The sequence below is a fragment of the Canis lupus genome, chromosome 21 (genome assembly GCF_003254725.2).
Source record: "Canis lupus dingo isolate Sandy chromosome 21, ASM325472v2, whole genome shotgun sequence".
In the NCBI taxonomy this organism is placed as follows: domain Eukaryota; kingdom Metazoa; phylum Chordata; class Mammalia; order Carnivora; family Canidae; genus Canis; species Canis lupus.
In genome coordinates, this window is record NC_064263.1 from 47,086,680 (window position 1) to 47,109,654 (window position 22,975).

The 22,975-nt window shown below is 36.1% G+C and overlaps 1 long non-coding RNA gene across 1 annotated transcript; it reads left to right on the plus strand.

Moving 5' to 3' along the window:
* The first annotated feature begins 1,840 nt into the window (after window positions 1–1,840).
* On the plus strand, window positions 1,841–22,975 carry LOC112667975 (uncharacterized). Its single transcript, XR_003141360.3, has 4 exons — window positions 1,841–2,026; window positions 4,854–4,996; window positions 14,013–14,111; window positions 22,632–22,975. It is a non-coding gene; the product is annotated as an uncharacterized LOC112667975 (long non-coding RNA).

The following is a 22,975-nucleotide window of genomic DNA, read 5'->3' on the forward strand; positions in this document are numbered from 1 at the left end:
AAAATATAAACACCTCAAAATTCTGAGCAGAATGCATTGTAAGACTAAATGTACCTGTAATTCACCACGTCCTTGAGTCCTCAAGCACCTTCTCTTAAAGGCAGGGGGTGGTTTCTATTCTGACCTACACAAATAATATTGTATGCAGTAGAGAGAAGCTAAGAGTGTTCTCTGAGCTTTGGCTGATCCTGACTTTCTGCTCTGCTGTAAGGCATTTGCAAGCTACTTTAATGAGGTCCCCTCACTGCTGTAGACCCTGTCACACATTAAGCCCTTACAAATGATGTTGGAGCCTGTTATCTCTTTTCCTTTTTTTTTATTTTTTAAAGATTTTACTTATTTATTCATGAGAGAGAGAGAGAGAGAGAGAGAGAGAGGGCAGAAACACAGGCAGAGGGAGAAGCAGGCTCCACGCAGTGAGTCCAAAGTGGGACTCAATCCTGGGTCTCCAGGATCACACCCTGGGCCAACGGTGGCGCTAAACCACTGAGGCACCCAGGCTGCTCTGTTATCTGTTTTCAAATGACTTTTCTGCTATGAACATTAGTATAACGAACCTAGTGCCAAGCAACATGTGTAAGAGTAGAGACCTTGGAGTCTGACAGGTTGTATTCACATCCTGTTTTCTCCTGCCTCATCCCTGGGTATGTGATACTCTGCAAATTTACTCCAAGTTTTGACTCATCATCCATGAAACAGAAGTGACAATACAAAATCACTGAATGTAATGTAATGATAAGTTATAAACTTTTTTTTTCCTAAATTTTTATTTAAACTCCAGTTAGTTAACACACACTTCAATATTAGTTTCAGCAGTAGAATTCAGTGGTTCATCCCTTACACACAACACCCCAGGATCATCAATCATAACAAGTGCCCTCTCTAACCCCCATCTTCCATCTAGTCCATCCCCCACCCATCATCCTTCATCACCTCTCAGTTTGTTCTCTATCACTAAGTGTTTCTCATGGTTTGTTTCTCTCACTCTCTTTTATCCCCTCTCCCATATGTTCATCTGTTGTGTTTCTTAAATTACACAAATGAGTGAAATCATATGGTATTTGTCTTTCTCTGACTTATTTTGCTTAGCATCATACACTCTAACTCCATCCATGTCATTATAAGTGGCAAGATTTCTTTCTTTTTGATGACTGGGGAATATCCCGTTGTGTATATATACCACTTCTTCTTTATCCATCCATCAGTCAATGGATATTTGGGCTCTTTCCATAGTTTGGTCATTGTTCATAAAGCTGCTACAAACATCAGGGCCCATGTACCCCTTCAAATCTGTATTTCTCTATCCTTTGGTAAATACCCAATAGTGCAATTGTTAGATTATAGGGTAATTCTACTTTTAACTTTTTGAGGAACCTCCACACAGTTTTCCACAGTGGTTCCCAGTTCACATTCCCACCAACAGTGCAAAAGGGTTCCCCTTCCCCCCACATCCTCTACAACACCTGTTATTTCTTGTATTGTTCATTTTATCTATTCTGACAGGTATCAGCTAGTATCTCAGTGTGGTTTGATTTGTAATTTCCCTGATGAGGAGTGATATTGTGCATCTTTTCATGCATCTGTGAGCCATAGGAAATCTTCTTTGGAAAACTGTCTATTCATGCCTTCTGCCCATTTCTTTTTTTTTTATTTTAATTTTGATTTTTAAATTTTTATTATTTTTTTATTTTTATGTATTTTTATTTTTTTTTCTTCTGCCCATTTCTTAGCTGGATTATTTGTTTTTTGGGTGTTGAGTTTGATAAGTTCCTTATATATTTTGGATATTAACCCTTTATCAGATATGTCATTTACAAATATCCTCTCCCATTCTGTAGCTACCTTTTAATTTTGTTGATTATTTCCTTCACTGTGCAGAAGCTTATCTTGATGATGTCACAATAGTTCATTTTGCTTTGTTTCCCTTGCTTCTGGCAATATGTCTAGTAATGCTACAGCCATGGCCAAAGAAGTGATTGTCTGTGTTCTCTTCTAGGATTTTGATGGTTTTCTATCTCACATTCAGGTCTTTTATCCATTTTGAATTTACATTTGTGTGTGGTGTAAGAAAGTGATCCAGTTTCATTCTTCTGTGTGCTGCTGTCCAGTTTTTCCAGCACCATTTGCTGAAAAGACTGTCTTTTTTCTCTTGGATATTCTTTCCTGCTTTGTCAAAAATTGGTTGACCATATAGCTGTGGGTCTGTTTCTGGGTTCTCTTTTCTGCCCCATTGATCTAGGTGTCTGTTTTTGTTTGTTTGTTTGTTTGTTTTGTTTTGTTTTGTTTTGTTTTTGTTTTTGTTTTTTTAGGTGTCTGTTTTTGTGCCAGGACCACACTGATTTGATAATTATAACATCATGATATAGCTTGAAGTTGGAATCATGATGCCTCTAGCAGGTAGTATGCCCACTTATTAAGAGCTGTTAAAAGTAGACTCTAAAGCTATTCAACATGGTTTGAATCTCAATTCTGCTGCTTACTGGCTGCATGTAAAGAAAAAAAACAACTAAATCAACCTCTTCCTTAGATTCTTCACTTGAAAACTGAAAATGTTAATAGTATTTTCTTGTTATGGTTGTTATGAATATTGGATGAATAAATGCATGTTAAATAAATACTTAGAACAATAGAGAAGAAAAGTCTAGTTTTGACTGTGATTTCTATGAGATGTGTGTGTGTGTGTGTGTGTGTGCATGTGTGTGTGTAGTAGAGAACTGACTGATGGCTTTCAGACTGACTATTCAACTTAATAAATGTTGCTCTTATTTCTATATGAATAGAGATAACAAGTCTTATAAATCCTTCCAAAAAAAATCCTTCCATAAATGTTCCACAATGACTAAGCTTATCACTATCTCAGGCTCAGAATTTACTAAGAAATTACTGAACTGAGTATATACATAGCCTCTTACTGAGATGTCAATGAGCATGTAAGAATTTGTGTGTGTTCTGTGCATATATCTCTTGTGTGTGTGTGTGTGTGTGTGTTTGTAGAAGCAAAGGCTAGAAAAAGAAGAGAACATGCCCAATCATAGTCATCATGCAAATCTTTTTTTTCTTTTTTAAAAGACTTTATTTGTTTATTCATGAGAGACAGATGGAGACACACAGACACAGGAAGAGGGAGAAGCAGGCTCCCTGCAGGGAACCCAATGCAGGACTCGATCCCAGGAACCTGGGATCATGACCTGAGCCAAAGGGAGATGCTCAACCACTGAGCCACCCAGGCGTCCTGCAAATATTTTTCAGATGTCTTCTAGAACTAGCAATGTAGGCCTTGAATTTACTTTTATTTTTTTAACCACATTCAACTGGGCTACCAGGACCGTTTTATCTTATACATCCTTAACATTTTTATGCAATAAAATTGTGGTATGAAGTCTCTCTCTCTCTCTCTCTCTCTCTCAGTAATGCTCAATAACCTTTTAAAATTAGAACGACAAAGGGAAAATCAAGTCTTAAAGATAAATAGCTAATATTTATTCAGGCATTCATTTTTAATGTGTATCTCTAGGTTTTCATCAGAGAATCATATTCATCCATGTCAAATTGAAATTAACCTTATTGTTGTCTCTAAAAATCAAAATTAAAAGGTTGATGTTATTCTTCGAGCAGGGCAAGTTTTGTGTTTAATTTTAATATTTTCAAATACATTTCATGCAAGAAGTCCAATATTTGAATACATGTAAAAAAAATAGAACATTTTCTTTTCATCTCAGGTGATAAGCATCTGTATCTTCCCTCCTACTCAACCTCCTCTACCCTCTTAAGGGACCTCTAACAACCTTGCATACAATCAGAAATTCAAAGAATTAAGTTTAAAAACATTCTTATAGCAAAGGGTGTCTGGGAGGCTTAGTCAGTTACTGGTCCAGCTCTTGATTCTGGCTCAGGTCATGAAATATGGCTCCATGCTGGGAGTAGAGCCTGCTTAAGTTCTCTCCCTCTCTTTTTGTCCTTCCACCTTCTCTCATACATATGTACTCTCTTTCTGAAGAAGAAGAAGAAGAAGAAGAAGAAGAAGAAGAAGAAGAAGAAGAAGAAGAAGAAGAAGAAGAAATTCCTTATAGATCAATATTCTCATTTTCACATCTACATTTGTGAATAGAATGTTGCATAATCATCTTCGAGAAGGTATCCAATGTAGAAGTCTAAACGGAGTTTGAACAATTAAAATTAAAACAAAACAGAACAAATCAAAATAATTCCAACTTTAATCAAAAGAACTTCCTCAAATCATATGAAGCAAAAGATGTTTGTATGTTTTAAAACTAATTAGTTTTTTGGTCATGCCGATAAAATTCCAGGGAATTTGCATTGTGGATCAATACTAAAAGTAGTAACAGTCAGAATCATTTCAAAGATAATTAGAACCTTCTTTTTCATCACTGTACAAAAGTGGTTGAATTATTCAGTATTTCATGATATTGTGGCCAAGTTTGGTGGGCTCTTTCATGGTGTTAGCCTTAGTGTATATTACATATCTAACCCATCTTTGATTTTGGATTTATAAGAGCAAAGATACTTTGTGGATCTTGAAAAATTGTATGTGTTCTAAAATCAATTGTTATGTGTTCCCTAAGCTGGAAGGTTATTTCCATCAGTTACAATCTTATCAGCAACTCTGACCCTGTGCAGGTATTTGCTACACTCCTTCATGAAGAAGCAATATGCATACAGTTATAACTTTGGTTTTTTTTCTTTGCCCTTTGCAGATTATGAGAGGAGAACCCGTGTGTGTGTGTGTGTGTGTGTGTGTGTGTACTTATGCTTTTCTTTAAGATACTCCAGTCATTACAAGATAGTAACAAATTTATCTTAAAATTTTTTAAAGATTTATTTACTTATTTTAGGGAGCAGGAAGAGACAGAGAGAGAGAGAGAATCTCAAGCATGCTCCCTGCCGAGTGCAGAGTCTTATGCAAGGCTCATCTCAAGATCCTGCCTGAGATGATGACCAGAGCTGAAATCAAGAGTCAGATGTGAAACTGACCCAGGTGCCCCACAAATTTATTTTTTAGTGTGATCAATATTACAGCATATTCTTATATAATATAGTACATTTAACAGATTAGACATTTGTGATGTATTTGTAATTTTTCATACATATGAACAGGAATTTTTTTTTTTTTAGTTCACATTGGGACATAGTTGATCTTTAAGTATTTTCCTTTATCTACAATAATATTCCGCAGATGAAAATTTTTACGTAGTCTAACTGCTTGAACTTAAGTAGAAAACTGAGTTCCTTTTTTTCTTGATATATCTAGGACCTGAAATGTAGTGGATATTGGATATGTTGTGCCTGAAGTAGTTTGTAATGTAGTAGACCAAAGAGAAGGAAATGAAAAGGAAAATTAATGACAGACACATTTCCAAAATTACAAATTAATCATGCCTTGGAATTATATATTTCAGTTTACCTGTAAACTTAATTCCAGAATATAAAATGTATCTTATAGTATTTGAAGAGATCACCAACCAGAGCCCAAATGCATAATTGTCATTTTTAAATTAATTGATATGAAGTCCTAGAAATTTTACTGATACACTTTGCTTTGTAAGTGTTCTAATATTATTATTATTATTATTATTATTATTATTATTATTATTTTTAATTCCTTGGCCAACCAAAAAGCTATAGTAATACTACTACTAATAATAATAATAATAACAATGATAATAATTATAATAGTGACGACAATTACATCACCCACAATAACAGAGACAATAACAACAGGAATAATTATTTAATTTATATATAGTTTCTGTGGTTAAAATATTTTATAGCATATATTTTTAAGATTATCACACAAAAAAAGAGGGCCACTGTTATACCCTTTTTCTAAACAAAGAAGGAGAATTTGGAGGGAGAGAAATAGAAGGAGAGGAGAAGGATGAAGAGGAGGAGAGAGAGATGAAGGAGGAAAAGGAGAATTATTATAACTAATTTATGATAATTATAATAAATAGCTGTTATAAATAATTATAATTATTAAAAGTATTATAATAGGTAATGATTTAATAATTATTAAAATTTCATTGAACCAATTTCAAACTTACAATAAAGTTGTAATACCAGTACAAAGAACACACATATATCTTTCATCCTGAGTTTCCATTCAAGCTTTGGCATTTGCCCCAGTGATGTTATCCAATCCAGCATCATGGGCACTGCCCCCAGTACCATGCTTCTCTGGTATCCTTCCACCTGGAATACTTCCTCGCTCTCTCCTTGACTTTCTTGACACTGAATTTTTTTTATTTTTTTAAAGATTTTATTTATTTATTCATGAGACACACAGAGAGAAGCAGAGACACAGGCAGAGGGAGAAGCAGGCTCCATGCAGGGAGCCTGATGTGGGGCTGGATCCCCAGACTGGGGGTCACACCCTGAGCCAAAGGCAGATGCTCAACCAGTGAGCAACCTAGGCATCCTGACATTGACATTTTTGAAGGTATGAGGCAGTCATTTTGTAGAATGTCCATCAATTTGTGTTCATCTGATACTTCCTCATGATTAGAAACCAGGTGGTATAAAATAAGATGTCGGAATAAATTTCATTTTAAGTCTTAAGACATGACATTAGGGAAGTTTTCATGGTCCATTTTCCCCTGAGCTATATACTGTCCATTATTGAAAGATAGCTCAATGTATAGAATGCAAAATGCCTCGAACCCTCACACAAAAGACTTTAGTAAAGCAGAGTATGACTGAAATGTAGTGGTTTCTATCCTAGGACTAAGTAGGCAAAGATTATGAGCTTAATTCTCACGTTGCCCCCTTAGCTGCCCCAGTCAGCACAATTCAGCCTAATAGACTTGAATAAGAATTCTCTGAGTCATGGGCTTATAAACATTTATGAAGCTCTATCAGCGTGCTCAACTCAGGCTTGGATTTTATTATATACTGTCTTCTCTCACTGCGGCCACTCTGCAATGCAATGAAGATATTGTTTTATATTTCTACACTTGAGAAAATAGTTTATTTTTTAAAAAGATTTTATTTACTTATTCATGAGAGACACACAGAGAGGCAGAGACACAGGCAGAGGGAGAAACAGGTTCCTTGCAGGGAGCCCAATGGGGGACTCCCAGGGACCTTGGGATCACCCCCTGAGCCACTGAGCCACCTGGGGGGGGGGCAGGTTTATTGTTTTAGAAAGTTTCCTCTAAACTGTCGGATTATATTTTTGCTGTCATTTCTAGAGATCCCCCCTCCCCAGTTCCTGAAAGTTCTGAGACACTGGTCAGAATATAACTTCAAAAATTACAGAGAAATCCTCCTCCATGTCTCTTTAGTTTGGTTAAACTCCAGTATCTATTTGGTTCAAAAGTTGCTGCTGGAATAGAATGGGGGATTAGTGGAAATTAACTCTGAGGCCCTTTACGGTTGGTTCAAAGTGGCGTTAACCAGGTTCCATATCACTTGTCTGCCATCTGAAGGCAGGCCTGGTGGGCCATTTTTTTTCCAGTCAAGTTATCACGAATATATTTCACATCGTAACGTTTCTCTCTAGGGTTGTGTGAGACCGAGCACCTCGGGTTTCTAGACTTTGACCTTTAGGATTCTACTCAAAGGAATGGGTCAGTGCACTTGTTCAACTTGCTTAGGTCAACACTAGTAGGTTAAATCCACCTGAAGCCACACAACTAACTAGTAGTTTAGATGTAAACCAAGGTCTGACAGCCCTGAAGCCATCAATCTTTGCACTTTTCCATGTTGCCGAACAGAGGGGATATAAATTATAGATTTCTGTTAATACTTAAACTAGGTATTCATTAGTTCAAAAATGTAAAGATTTTTCCCTTCCAGGACATGCAAAGTTCTTCAGTTTTTATGATTTAAAAATAAGAATGGATTTCTGGGTTCTAAAACTTTCTCTTCCCTTCTTCCACTTCCCTTCCAAACTTCTCTCAATAAATATTTATTATAATTTACTCTGGGGAATTCAATGTCTCAGATGGTGATGCTAGAGCTGTGAGTTTGGTATACACTGTTCAAATTGCATGGATTTCATGAACTAAAAGCCATGTTTTTTTTTTTTTTTTAATTTCAATCGTGAAAAATGTTGCAAATGAAAAATACGTTGTGAAACAAAAAGACAAAGTTGGAGACTTGCCTAAATATGTGTAACAGTTATGGCCAGGAAATCCTACTCTGAAGTCAAAGGCCAGCTTAGCTTGAAGTATGACAACAAATATATTAGGTAAAAAGAAGAGAAAGGTAGGGAGGACAATACCTATGAAATCCTTGCATCTGTAAAGAGCACGTTGTGTTCTAAGAAATGAAAGGAGACCCCTATGGGTAAAGGGAAGCGGGGAGACAACTGAACCCATAGGAAACTATTGACAGTTTTTAAACAGGAGGCAATTTCATCAGAAGAAATATTTTTAAACTCCACTGTAAAAATGGGTCACCTACTCAGTATAAGTAGGAATAAAAATTGGTTGATCAGGGGTGCCTCAGTGGCTCAATCAGTTAAGCATCCGATTTGTGATTTCAGCTCCGGTCATGATTTCACTGGTCATGGGATCGAGCCCCAGGTCAGGCTCTGTGCTCAGGGAGGGGGTCTGCTTAGGATTCTCTCCCTCCCTCTCCCTCTGCCCCTCCCCACACTCTCACGTGTTTTTTTTTTTTTTCTCTCTCTCTCTCTCAAATCAATACATCTTGAAAAAAAAACTATATTTACATATATAATAAGTATGATATTCAAAAAACAGCATCTATTTTTTTCTGTTTATAATTTATCCTCAAATTTTAAATTAAGATATAATGGGCATAACATTTTATTAGTTTCAGATGTACAATAATATGATTCGGTATTTGTATATATTACAAAATGATCACAATAAATCTAGTTAATATACTTCACCATTATAAAATTTTATTTTCTTGTCCTGAGAACCTTAACATCTACTCTCTTAGTAACGTTCAAATATGCAGGATACTGTTATTAAACTAGCTATCAAGCTGTCTGTTACATTTCCATAACTTACTTGTTTCATAACTGGAAATTTGTACTTCTTCTTCCCCACACCCATTTCTCTCACTCTCCATTCCTCCTACTTGTGGTAACTGCCATTTTTTTCTCTGCATCTATGAATTCTTATTTATTTATTTTATGGATTACACCTATAAGTGAGACCATTTGTCCTTTTATGTCTGACTTACTTCACTTGGCAAAATGCCCTCATGATCCATCCATATTGTTGCTAATGGCAATATTTCTTTTTTTATGGCTAAAAAATATTCATATTTAAATGGCCGTAATCCATTTACATTCCCACCAACAATGCACAAGTGTCCTCTTTTCTCCACATTTTCAACAACACTTACTATTTCCTGTCCTTTTGATAATAGCCATTCTAACACATATAGGGTAACATCTTATTGTGGTTTTGATTTGTATTTCCCTGATGATTCGTAATGCTGAGCACATTTTCATGAGTATATTGGGCATCTGTATGTCTTCTCTGAAAATACATCTACTCAGATCCTCTGCCTATTTTTAAATTAGATTGTTCTGTTTTGATTTTTGCTATTGAGTTGCGTGAGTTTTTTTTTTAATATATTTTGGGTATTAACCTCTCATCAGATATATGATTTGCAAAAAGTATTTTAGAGCCATATTTTTCCAGAGAAAATTCTTTTAATACTTGGAAAAATGTGCCTCTTCTTATATAATATGGATGGTGCTGTCACTAATGTTTCAACTTTTATTATTTGTAGCCTTTTCCAAATGGCTTAATAAAATGAAATTATATAATATCCACAGGTTTTGACATTATTGTTTACTTTTCTTCCTCTTCTTGATATTTGGTAATCTGAGTAAAAACATTGACCATAGCTTCTTAAATTGACCCAAGTAGCCATTTTTGACATGAGGTAATTCTTTAAATCCACTGGATCTTGAATTATTTTTTATTTTTGCTTTTCCATAAATGACTTATATACTTCTTAAACATATAGAAACTAAACTTTCATTTTTGAATATTTGGAAACTATTGGTAACCTGAGAGAACGACTCTTACACATACAAGTATTCATAATAGCAGTATTTAGAGAGAGAGAAATAACTTTAAATATGCACAGCACAAATAATTTTTATCAAATGCAAATATTTGAACTAAAAAGAATACAATATTTAATCTATAAAAGTATACTAAAATATATTTCCATATCATTAGTCTTAACTTCCATCATTCCTTTAATGGCTACATAGAATTCTTTCCACTGCTTTTCTCTAATTTTCCCATCGCTTTTCATCTCTTGTAACTTTCTTCTTTTGCTACAGGGAACCTTTCTTTTTTTTTTTTAATTTTTTTTATTTATTTATGATAGTCACAGAGAGAGGGAGAGAAAGAGAGACAGGCAGAGGGAGAAGCAGGCTCCATGCACCGGGAGCCCGATGTGGGATTCGATCCCAGGTCTCCAGGATCGCACCCTGGGCCAAAGGCAGGTGCCAAACCGCTGCGCCACCCAGGGATCCCGAACCTTTCTATAAATCATTGTCTTGAAAGTTTCTTGTTGATGAGAAAAGTATAGTATATACTGAGGAAAAAGTAGGAAGTATTAAGAATTAAGAACTCTGGAAAACTTAGGTGTCTTGTGTAGTCTCAGAATATTCAGTTACTAACTTCTCAAGTTTAGTAGATACTAGCGTACTGGGATAAGTAAGGTGCACAAAGATTTGTTTGAAAAATTATTTATATTAGCATTATGTTATAGTATCGAAAGGACATTAAATATTTATTTAAAAGAAGGCAGATTAAATTAAAACGTATATTCACACAATGCATTATATTAAGCAGTCGTTAAATGAAGTATTGAAAATAAAATGTTGGGAAGCTTGGGAAATGTTCCAACATTAATTTCTCAAAGTAAATTTGATTCTTTCTAAACAGTGTATAAATGGTGGTAAAACATATATACAAAAAAAAATGGGAAGAAAGAAACAGTGATTTTTTCTTATATCTGGATTGAAGTTTTATATACAATTTTTTTTTAAGTTTTATATACAATTTTAATTTTTAACAATTTTTTTTCAAATTGTGTTACTGGAAGCGTATTATTTAACAACAAACTATTCATAATTAAATGAAAGAGCCTTTCAAGAGATGAGTCTGTATGGAATCCTTTTAGATTTTGTAGAAAATTAAGAAATAGTGTTATATGATGTATTTGTACTTTCTCTCTCCTTGGTACTAAAAACAACTCAGTCCTCCCTCCAAATTTTGTCACAAGCACATGTCAACATAGAATGCATAGCATCACTCAACAAATAGCCCTGTTGTTCTATGAGAATTTGTTTTTCGTGACACCCTATTCAGATATTGTGGAAACTTGCATTGTGAAAAATACCTTTTGGAGCAAACAATTTCAGTCCACTTCCTTTTCTAATACTAGTAGATTGACATGTTCTCATTATACAGTAGAAAGATTTAAAAACTGTTGTCATTGATTTGAAAGCCAAAGGTGGTTTCACAAAAGGTTGATAATTTCTCTTAAATTTCTTATGAGAAAATGGTTTTAGGAGCTTCATTTTAATTTTTGCTAGATACAATCTGAAATTTCAAAACCTAAAAAATAAATGGCACGACATGTTCACATAAAATATGTTCTTACTGCCATGATGATAACAAGAAAACTTCTAACTCCCTGTTAACTCAAAGTCAAGCCTCTGTCTTCTGTCCTTTTGTATAACACTATTTGTCGGTTTTGAAATTAGTTTTATATTCTCATGTATAACTTTGTTAAATAAGCCTCTGGCCATAAAATAATGTTTATCTGAGGTGTAATTCTATTCAGTTCTTGGTAAAATCTTATATATATTCTTATGAAGTGAAGAGGGAAACAACGTGCCAAAAATAATTCAGAGCAAGAAGAAACGTTCCACGGAATATTAACTGCACCACTAGTTTATGTCATCACATAATTCCTTAATTCCCACATCATTCCACGTAATTTCCTCAACTTATAATTCATTGTTGCCTGTGCAGATAGCAGATAACATGGTAGGTTACACTGTATTTCCTTCATTATTATATTTTTAATGAAGAAAGGCCATATGCAAGGATGTTAGGAGCCTGGGATGGTTAAGGCATTCTCTCATTCTGCTTCACTGTTAACAAGGTCAGGTCTACTGAAGAGAATGGCGCTGATCAACTAAGAATAAAGTGGAATCTTAAAGTCTAATTAATAATAAGAATGTCAACACCAGGGCAGCCAGGGTGGCTCAGCAGTTAGCGCCGCCTTCAGCCCAGGGCCTGATCCTGGAGACCCGGGATCCAGTCCCACGTCGGGCTCCCTGCATGGGTCCTGCTTCTCCCTCTGCCTGTGTCTCTGCCTCTCTCTCTCTCTCTCTGTGTCTCTCATGAATAAATAAATAAAATCTTAATAAAAAAGAATGTCAATAAAACAGGAGAATGTCATGAAAAACAGTAACAGTAATAATTAACATCTTAACATTTGATAGTAACTGTATTAAAAGTGCAAATTGTGATTGTTAATCCTCACAGCATTTTTAGGAATACTATTAACAGGTTAAATTATTTAACAGGTTAAAAAACAACATACAAAACACCCCCCAGGGGGGTTAGAGAGATTATGTAATTTGCGAGTACATACCTGGTAAATGGTGGAAACAAGATTTGAATCTATTTGTCTGACTGAAGAATCATCATCAACAACCACTGGTTATCCAAATAAGTAGGAATAAGTACAAAAGGAAGAAAATTACAGATCTAGGAGTTGGAAGAAATCATTAGGGAGACGACAAAAAAAGATCAATATGGATACTTTTATGAAGAGAAGCAAGATAGAATCAGAACTAAGAAGCAGGGCAAATTCCTGAATGAAGAATAAGAAATCCAATGAAAGATCCAAAACTATTATCATAAACATATTGGATATGAATATGTGTTGACCACAGGACCTGGTTAGATAAATTCACCATCAAGGCTCTTGCTTTCTAGTAGAGAAGCTAAAGCAAACTTGGAAACAACAGTTTATTTAATTTGTTTGAAGACTATTAATTATTTATTTATTTATTCATTCATTCATTCATTCATTCATTCGAGAAACAGAGAGAGAAAGGCAGAGACATAGGCAGAGGGAGAAGCAAGCTCCATGCAGGGAGCCCGATGTGGGACTTGGTCCTGGGTCTCCACGATTACGCCCTGGGCCAAAGGCAGATGCTCAACTGCTGCGCCACCCAGACGTCCCAGGAAACAGCAGTAAAGTGTTTACGTATATAGTGAGAAGTGATGGAGTAAAGAATGTGTCCATTTAGTGTTTGTCCATCTTTGTGTATATATAAAAATTACTAGAAGTGCATTTCTCCATTTCATTTTAATGGTAAAAAGGAATTAAGTGTCAATACTATTTTATTCATTGGACTATAACCCAATGTATAAAATACATTTCCATGAGTCAAAACTAATGTAAAGAAATAACTGAATGAACACAAAAGTGGTGGAGAAGAGACAAATCTTCCTTGCAAACTCCAAGTAATTTATGCAGGTACTCAACACCTAGAGCAAAATCCCTCACTCTTTATATGTAGGATGCACAGAGTGACTTCCTTCGAAAGAGAAAAGTATGAGAAGGGGTAAAAGGACTTTAGTGTGGAGAAACTTGACAAACACCCATTTCACCAGGTGATCAAAATGAACAGTGACGTCATGTAGATAGTACTTGCCCCTGTTGATCTGATATGATGACAACGGCCCTTCTCTGTTCTTCCTCCCCCAAACCTATAACTTCAGTCTTATCATGGGGAAAAAAAAAAATGAATCATTCTCCACTTGAGCAGCATTCTACAAAATCCTTGACCAATATATCTCGAAATTATCAAGGTGATCAAAAATATGTAAGCCTGTAAGAAGTCTAAGGAGACATGACATAAGAGTAATGTAGTATCCTGGATAAGGAAAAAGGGACATTCAGCAAAGATTGAGAATATATCGATGCTGTGTGGACACTAACGCACAGGATCCTTCTCTACCCAGGTCAAAAGTAGCCAAATGCTATGGTGCAATGTCTAGGTCATTAACTCCACTTCATTTCACCATGAAGGCATTTTATCATCTCCCATCACCACAAGAAGGGTGAGTACCATACAGTAAGATACTTTGAGGGAGAAAGAGATCCTACTCACATAGCTTTTATCACAGTTTATTGTTATAATTGTTCGATTCTGATATGGTTGTTGCTTCTCTCTTATGATGCCTAATTTTTAAAGTAAACTTCATCACAGGTATGTATGTATAGTACCCTAGTTTGGTACTCTTTGGGGTATCAGCCATCCACTGAGGATGGCTTGACGTGAAAAACACTTACAACCTGGGGCACCCGGGTGGCTCAGTCGGTTAGGCCTCTGCCTTTGGCTCAGGGGATGATCCTGGAGTCCTGGGAAGGAGGCCTGTGACTGGGACCTTCTTGCACCGCAGGGAATCTGCCTCTCCCTCGGTCCCTCTCTGATGATGCACGCACACATGCTCTCTTTTTCACAAATAAATAAAGTCCTTAAAAAAAAAAAGGAGAAAAAGAAAAATACTTACAACCAGTGTATACAGAAAGTGATTAACTTGGATGCATGTGAATGTGGCCAAAGACTGGGAGGCATCACTAAAAACAGCTATTGCCATACTATTAGATGAATTTAATTTGCAATTTACATTACTGCTATTATAATATTATTAGAGGATAAATAAAATTTAAAGAGAAGAATTGGGATTGTTTTCTCAAGCTTCCTATGTGAAAGAAACAAAGTAGAATAAAACTGTCCCTTTGCTGTTACTGTGATTTGATTCCATTTTTTTAATATGCCCCTTGGGTAGTGTTGGTTTTTGGGTGGAAGGTCTAGGGAGACTGGAGAGGGTGAGTGTGTATTTAATCCTCCTGAATTCTTTGTTCTCTGAGATCACCTGTAGATCGGGACTATGGTGGGGGAGGGTTTGGGGCACTCATTAAATTTTAGTTAAAGTCGATGGGGTTTTTTGACTCTTGTTAACATTTTGTTTTCTACCTGTCTTCCATAGTTTATCTCTTTGTAGGCATCCCAAAGTTTTAAACTGTTTTATCCAAACTGAAATCTTTTTTTTTAAGTCCTCTTTTTCCACTGTCTTCTCTCATTTCCGTTGAATTCTCTAAATTATAGAGTCTCTAACTCTTTTGTTCTCCCACTTGGTTCTCACTTTCTGAAAACTTTTGCTCATTGCTATCACCACTTTAGTTTATCCCTTTGTTACCCCATCTGATTTTTGGCCATTTGCTTGTTTTTAATAGAGCAGTTTAGGTTTACGTAAAGGGATATATTCATAACAATCAATGAACCTAACTTACATGTCATTATTACCCCAAATCCATGGTTTTCATTGGGGTTCATTTTTGGTGTTGTGCATTCTAAGGGTTTTGACAAATGTGTGTGGACATTACACGTATCTGCCACTCTAGTATTATACATACGGAATTATAAAGACAGTGCCACGCTATCTTTCTGTTCTTTGCCTATTCATCCTCCCCTCCCCCTTAACCATTGGCAACCACTGATTGTTTTACTGTCTCCATAGTTTTGCCTTTTCCAGAAGGTCAAACACTTAGAATCATTCAATATGCATATTTTTCAGATTGGTTTCTTTCACCTAGTTATATGTATTTACATTTCCTCCATGTCTTTTCATGGCTTGATGGCTCATTTCATTTTAGTACTAGATGATATTTTATCCTCTGGACCTATCCCAATTTATTTATCCATTTCCCTACTGAAGGGCAACTTCGTTGCTTCCAAGTTTGGGCAATTACCAAACACCAAGGAGCAGTATTTTGTGGGCACATAAGTCTTATCTCTCTTGAGTAGCAGTTACTTTTGAGTAAATGCCAACCAGCATGATTGTTGTGAAATCATATAGGAAGAATATGTTTAGACACGGAAGAAACTGCCCGACTGTCCTCCTAAGCGGCTGCACCATTTTGCATTCTCACCAGCAATGAATCGGAATTCCTGTTGCTCCACATCCTTGTTAGCATTTGGTATTGTCAGTGCTTTGGATTTGGGGCCAATCTAAGAGATATGTAGTGATACCTCATTGTTGTTTTAATTTGCAATTCCATAGTGATATATAATGTTAAACATCTTTTCACATGCTTGCTTTCTGCCATCTGTAGATCTTCTTTAATAAGGTGTTGGTGGAAGCCTTTAGCTCATTTAAAAAAAATCTAGTTCTTTATTCTCTTACTATTGAGTTTTAAAAGTTCACTCTGTATTTTGGATGATAGTCCTTTATCAGATGTGTCGTTTGCAAATATTTACTCTCAGTCTGTAGCTTATCTCCACATTCTCTTGAAAATGCCTTTTGCAGAGTAGAAGATTTTAATTTTAATGAATTCCAGCTCATCAATTATTTATTTCATGCATTGCAACTTTGATATTGCATCTAAAAAGTCATCACTATAGGCAAGGTCATCTCGATCTTCTTGTGTCCTATACTCTAGGAGTTTTTATAGTTTTAAATTTTATAGTTAGGTCTAGAATTGACTTTGATTTAGTTTTTTTTAAAGGTTAGAGGGTCACTGCCTAGATTGTTTGTTTGTTTATTTATTGCATTGAAAATTCAGTTGTTTGAGAACCATTTATTTAAAAGACTATCTGTTTTCCATTGTATTGCCTTTCCTTCTTTGTCAAAGATCAGTTGAGCATATTTAAATGAGTCTGTTTCGGGGCTATTTTGTCCCATTGGTCTATTCTTTAAGTAATATCACCATGTTTTGATTACATAAGTTTTTATTAAGCATGAAGTTGGGTAGTGCCAAGACTTTTTTTTTAATACTCTTTATCATTGTTCCCATTTTTAATTGGTTTTATCCCAATTCTGCCCTCACAAGGTTGCCACATCATATCTTGCTTTAAAAATCTGCAAGGGCTCCCATGGATTTTTCAACTAAGTCACATTGTGTAGTTCAGTTTTTGAACTCCCCGCTTACCCTTGTAGCATATTTTCCATGACTACTCTACTACCCTATGGTACCAACCAAACTAGCTGAATTCTTATTCTTGAAACCCTTTGACAAAAGTGGGATGTCTTTGCTTATCTTAGTCCCTTTACTGGATTGTCCTTTTTCACTCTTTATGTAATCCTTCCAAATTCCATCTCTCCTTAAATAATCAAGATACACATTTCTTTTGTTTATCACGAATAGGTTTGATAACTATGATTTCACTCAAAATACCAATATACTTATATCTCCTTTTACAATCTGAAGCTTCTTTGTAGTAATTTCTGTAAAAAATTAGAGTGCACACACTGAACACAAAGGCAACTCTTGCTCATTTTTATATCCCCAACAACACTATTTCAGTGCCTTCTTTTGCTTGCTGTTTTTTTTTTTTTTTTTTTTTTTTAAGATTTTATTTATTCATGAGAGACGCAGAGAGACAGAGGCAAAGACACAGGCAGAGGAGCCTGACATGGGACTCCATCCCAGGACCCAAGGATCACACCCTGGACTGAAGGAGGCACTAAACCGCTGAGCCACCCAGGCTGCCCTTGTTTGCTGTTTTAAATTAAAGGCCAACTCCAGAAATGTTGAAAATTTAAAAATGAGTGGACAGAAGAAACTTTTATTTCCAATTTAATGTCCTCTGAATTCAGGGGATGGATGTAATGTGAGATAAAAAGCAGAGATTCTGATAGAAGGAAGGAAAGTCTCAAAAATAGAATGGGGGGGAAGACCTACGACCTTTTTAGAGTCTATGATTAAGTTAACTTAGAAGAAGGCTCATAGAATAGCTTTAATTTATTTTTTAACCCCAAGCCAAGAAGTTTGTGATAACTAAATTATAATATGTTAGTGAACTAATGTACTTTAGTTTCTCTAGTTTCCTTGAGGTTTGGTTTGGAATTATTTGTATTAGTCTTTTTTTTTTTTTTTTCTTAACAATGACCCTTGATTTTAAATTTAATCAGTTATTATTTTTCTAAGAATGCTTATATACTAACACATTTTATTTATTAAAACAATAAATGTAAAACAGGCAAGGGATACTTTATTCAAGGCTATTACAATAGGAGACACAGGCCAGAACTAAAGTCTGAATTTCACTCAGCTGAAATCAAGAGGCTGAGCTAGTAGAAAAGTACTGGAGAACTTTGGGAAACGTCTGCCAGTGGAAGGTGTGGAGCATATTGAGTTATTCCTAAATTCACAAATGTTTTGCTGTGATTAAGCCATGTGTTTGCTAACTGCTGTCTATCAAAGTTAGGTTTCTATTATCCCACAGGGCCTCTGAGATAGGGTGATGATATCTTGCTTGAGGATTATTATTTCAGAGGGATGACTCTCAGGTCCTGGATTAACAAAGACATCCCTGAGTCTTAAAACTGGCAAGAGTCTTTTAAGAAAGTTTGGCATATGTCTCAAAGGGGCAGGGAAACAATTTACAATCATTAAGTTTTCTATAGTACGTGCTTGAAGAAAAAGGAAGTCAGGGGCCTAGAATCAGAAGGAAGCCTAGCTAAAGTTTATTTAAGCGATGGGAGACGTTACTGCTCTTCTATCGAAGGCGGAGGACACACCCTCTGATGCTGGGAATATGCCTTCTTTTTGCCACACGCTATTTTCCACAGGACCCAGAATTAATTATTAAAAGTATTCAAAGTTAAAAATAAATAAATAAAAGTATTCAAAGCTAAGATAAAATGACCCCTTAATATATTGCAGAGTCTTTCCTTTGGTGTTTGCAATAAATCCAGAATGTGCATGCTACTATTATCCCAACCTTTGAAAGGAATCTTTTCATATGTTACAACACGAGTAAAACTTGAAGATTTGGTGCCAAGTGGCACGAGTTAGTCACAGATGCCCAAGTATTTCATGATGCCCCTTAAATGAGGTATCTAAAATAGTGGAGCTCTTAGAAGCAGAATTAGCATGGTGGGTGCCAGGAGCTGCAGGCAGGAGGAATGGGGAGTTGCCGTCACTGATTATAGAGGTTCAGTCATGCAAGATGAAACAGCCTAGAGATCTGCTGGGCAACCACGTGCGTATAGTTAACAATACTGTATTCAACACTTACAAATTTATTAGGAGAGCGAGCAGTTTTCATAATGATGTGTTTTTTTAATCACAATTAAAAAAAATAAAAACAAATCAGCTCAGGGAGAGGTTGAAATATGGATATTTGCCTAAAGTGAAGAATCTAATAAGTCAGATTCCAACCCCAGCAGCCTACAACAAAGCCAATAAAACACTTAGCCATCAGTTTTATTTGACGTCTGTTATCCCTAAGGGTTTTGGGGCACTCAGAATAAGAAGGGTGGGATTGGGGAGGTGCGAGGTCACCTCAATAATCAAAACATGAGGGATAACTGAGAGTCCCAATCAATGCTATGACATCACTTAACTGCTCTCTGTCCCGGAGTGTATCGTGAACATTTCTGGGACTCATTCTTCTCATCTACACAAAGGTAAAGTGAGACTTTCTTTCCACTGGGCTCTACTAAGGTTAGGATTAGACCGTCCAAAGCAAAGTATTCCTAGGCTTTATGAATAGTAATAATTAGTATTCTAACTGTGGAACCCCAGTTCTGTGTTGATGTCAACCTTCATCCTTCACACCACTGCAAGCCCCTGCCATAGGAGATACTTAAGGAAAAGAGAAAACCTAAGCACAAACAAACCTTCAAGGTTAGTCATCAAATCCAAACACCCTCAGAAGCAGGTATGCAAGGATCCTTTACCTCTGCCTTTCCTTAGAAGAACATTATCCGAAAGAAACAGAATGACGGCCACAACTGTAGCTTCCAATTTATTAGTAGCCACGGGTCTAAAAACACTAAATAGCTGAAATTAACCTAACACTACACTTTATTTAACCCAATATCCAAAATATTGTCATTTCAACGTGTAGTCAATGTAAATATTAATGAGGAGCAGCTGGTTAGCTCAGTCAGTGGAGCATCTGACTCTTGATCTCTGGGTCATGAGTTCAAGTCCCACACTGGGTGTAAAGATTACTTAAAAATATATAAACAAACAAGAATTATGAATGCAATTTTCTGAGTCATTAAAGCTGGTATGTCCTATTAGACTAACGGGACATTTCAATTTGAATGCTAAATTTCTATCTACTTGATCGGCATTTAAATTTCATTAAAGTTGAAAAAGGCAATTCAGATCTCCAAGTTGCTGCAAAGATGCTTACGTGTGTCCAACAGTTTTATAACTTAAATTCAGGAAAATTAAACACAGTTTAAAATCCAGTTCCTCATTGGCCCTAGCTAAATTGCAAAATAACGTGTGCCTGGTGGCGACACGTGGCTCTGAGCCCCGTGTTGTCATTCCTGCTGCCACTGAGATGTTTCAGTGTGTGTGAAGAGGGGGATACCACAGACACAGTCCACATCTATTCATTACACAGTCTGGGGCATTCTGATCAAGAGAAGACAGGAGAGAGGCCCAATGCAGCCTAGCGAATGCTCAAGTCCATGTTGGACTTCATTTAGTCCAAACAGTTTATTTTATAAGTGAAGTAAGGGAGAAAGCAACTTGCCTGAGAGCACAGTTAATGACTGTCTGGCTGAGGGAATAATACTTCCAGGAGTTCTGAGGCCCAGACCATTGCCTGCAGGACACAGAGCTAACAGCTGCTCCTGAAGAGTAGCCCTTGGCAAGAGCCCCTGGAAGAGAAGTTTTTCGAAACATTTAAGTAAATAGGTGTTCCAAGATTAAGCTTTGTGGGAAAGCCTCTCTATTAGGCTAAATATTTGAAAGCACACCTATACCCCACTCTGAACTGACTCTTCCAATCCTGCCACTGGTTGAGACAAGAAAAAAAAAAAAAAAAAAGAACTTTGTGATGGAAAAAAAAAAAAATCTGTCACTGCAATACCAGTGCCACTCCTGGATGTTGTAACTGTTCTGATGAGTCAAGGCTTGAGTGGAAAATAAATCGTAGTGGTCAAGTCAATATTTTTTTTCTCCTACCTTCAGAAAAAAGATGAAGACCCAGGACTAGAAACTTGTAAAATAACACCTATTATGATTCCTATGCCATACCTTTCAATTTAAAGACCTAAAGGGGGATCCCTGGGTGGCGCAGCGGTTTGGCGTCTGCCTTTGGCCCAGGGCGCGATCCTGGAGACCCGGGATCGAATCCCACGTCGGGCTCCCGGTGCATGGAGCCTGCTTCTCCCTCTGCCTGTGTCTCTGCCTCTCTCTCTCTCTGTATGACTATCATAAATAAACAAAAATAAATTTAAAAAAAAAAATAAATAAAGACCTAAAGGTTGGGATTAATTGCAGATAAAAGGGTCTAAGGAAATTTGCAGTGCTCCTTTTATTAAATGAAAGAATGTTCCATAGGGAGAGAATTATGATGGTGTTTGGAGTAGATCTATTTATCTCAAAGTCATTTACATTAATGATCAGAAATATCTCTTGTTTCACAACTCTTAGAAGGAGCGATCCATATATTTGATTTTGCCAACATCCTAGCAGTAAGACTTCATCACATTTCCTTGGTGGGAATGGGGCAAATAATCTTCTGGGGGACCATGAGTTTCCCATTGTAGTGCAATTTGTGCACACATGGATTTGCTCGAGATACGGTCCACTCCTTTCTTAAAATTAAAGTGTTTAGACAATAGAATAGTTATTTAAGGAAAAAAAACAAGCTATTAATTTATTCTTGGCAATATAACTGTGTGAACCAAAATACTGCACATAGCAATTGCAGTCCTTTTGAATTAATTTTATTACTATAAAAATACTTATATTTTTTATGCACGGGATGAGAACTAGCAAATTTGGGAAATCTCAGTGTATTGTGTCAGTCTGCATAAGTCTGAAACAGATATTTTTACTGCAGGACTAGACTTGCCAAGACAATAGGGATGCTTCTACTCACTGGTCATAACATAGTTTCAATTAGAAAAGCTGAAAAATGCTGCCATTTTATTTCTTTAAGATTCATTAAAGGGATTGTGTTTGTGTCATAGATTGGTCTGTTAGTGAAGCGTAAGCATGACCGTAATCCCTTATGTATGTTTCCATAAAATAATATTAATATGAAATAATTGGGGATTACTCGGGACAGGTGATTTTGGGATAAAATTAATTTATGCAAATAATTCAAAAAATGTTATTTGGTACATTATTTCATTGAACACCAGTGCTTCAAATTTGAATAGATATCATGTGATTTAATTTCAAAGTTAAGGATTTTATAATGCACACCAAAAGAAATAATTTTATTTTTATTTTATTTTTATTTTTTTTAAGATTTTATTTATTTATTCATGAGAGACACAGATAGAAAGAGAGAGAGAGAGGCAGAGACACAGATAGAGGAGAAGCAGGCTTTATGCAGTAAACCTGAAACGGTACTCGATCCTGGAACTCCAGGATCATGCCCTGGGCCGAGGGCAGGCGCCAAACCACTGAGCCACCCAAAATGAATTTTATAATGCACTCCATTAAATGTGTCTGATATATAAAATACATACTTTGGTTTGGTCTTCATTCTCAATGCTGCAACTATATTATATTTTAAATCACCCATATTTATATCTAGTTGTTGAAACTAATTCTATTTTTCATTCATCATTTTTCCAATTTTCTTTTCTCAGGTCTTTATAGTGTGATCACAATGGGAGACAATGAGACCTTTCAGGTTGAATCCAGCACGGGAAGAAAACCACACACCTACTACCATGTTTGACTCTAAAGATGTAATATTAGGTTTCAATAGGGCCTAATGGGGATCCCTGGGTGGCGCAGCGGTTTGGCGCCTGCCTTTGGCCCAGGGACGCGATCCTGGAGACCCGGGATCGAATCCCACATCGGGCTCCCGGTGCATGGAGCCTGCTTCTCCCTCTGCCTGTGTCTCTGCCTCTCTCTCTCTCTCTCTGTGACTATCATAAATAAATAAAAATTTAAAAAAAATTAAAAAATAAAAAATAGGGCCTAATGG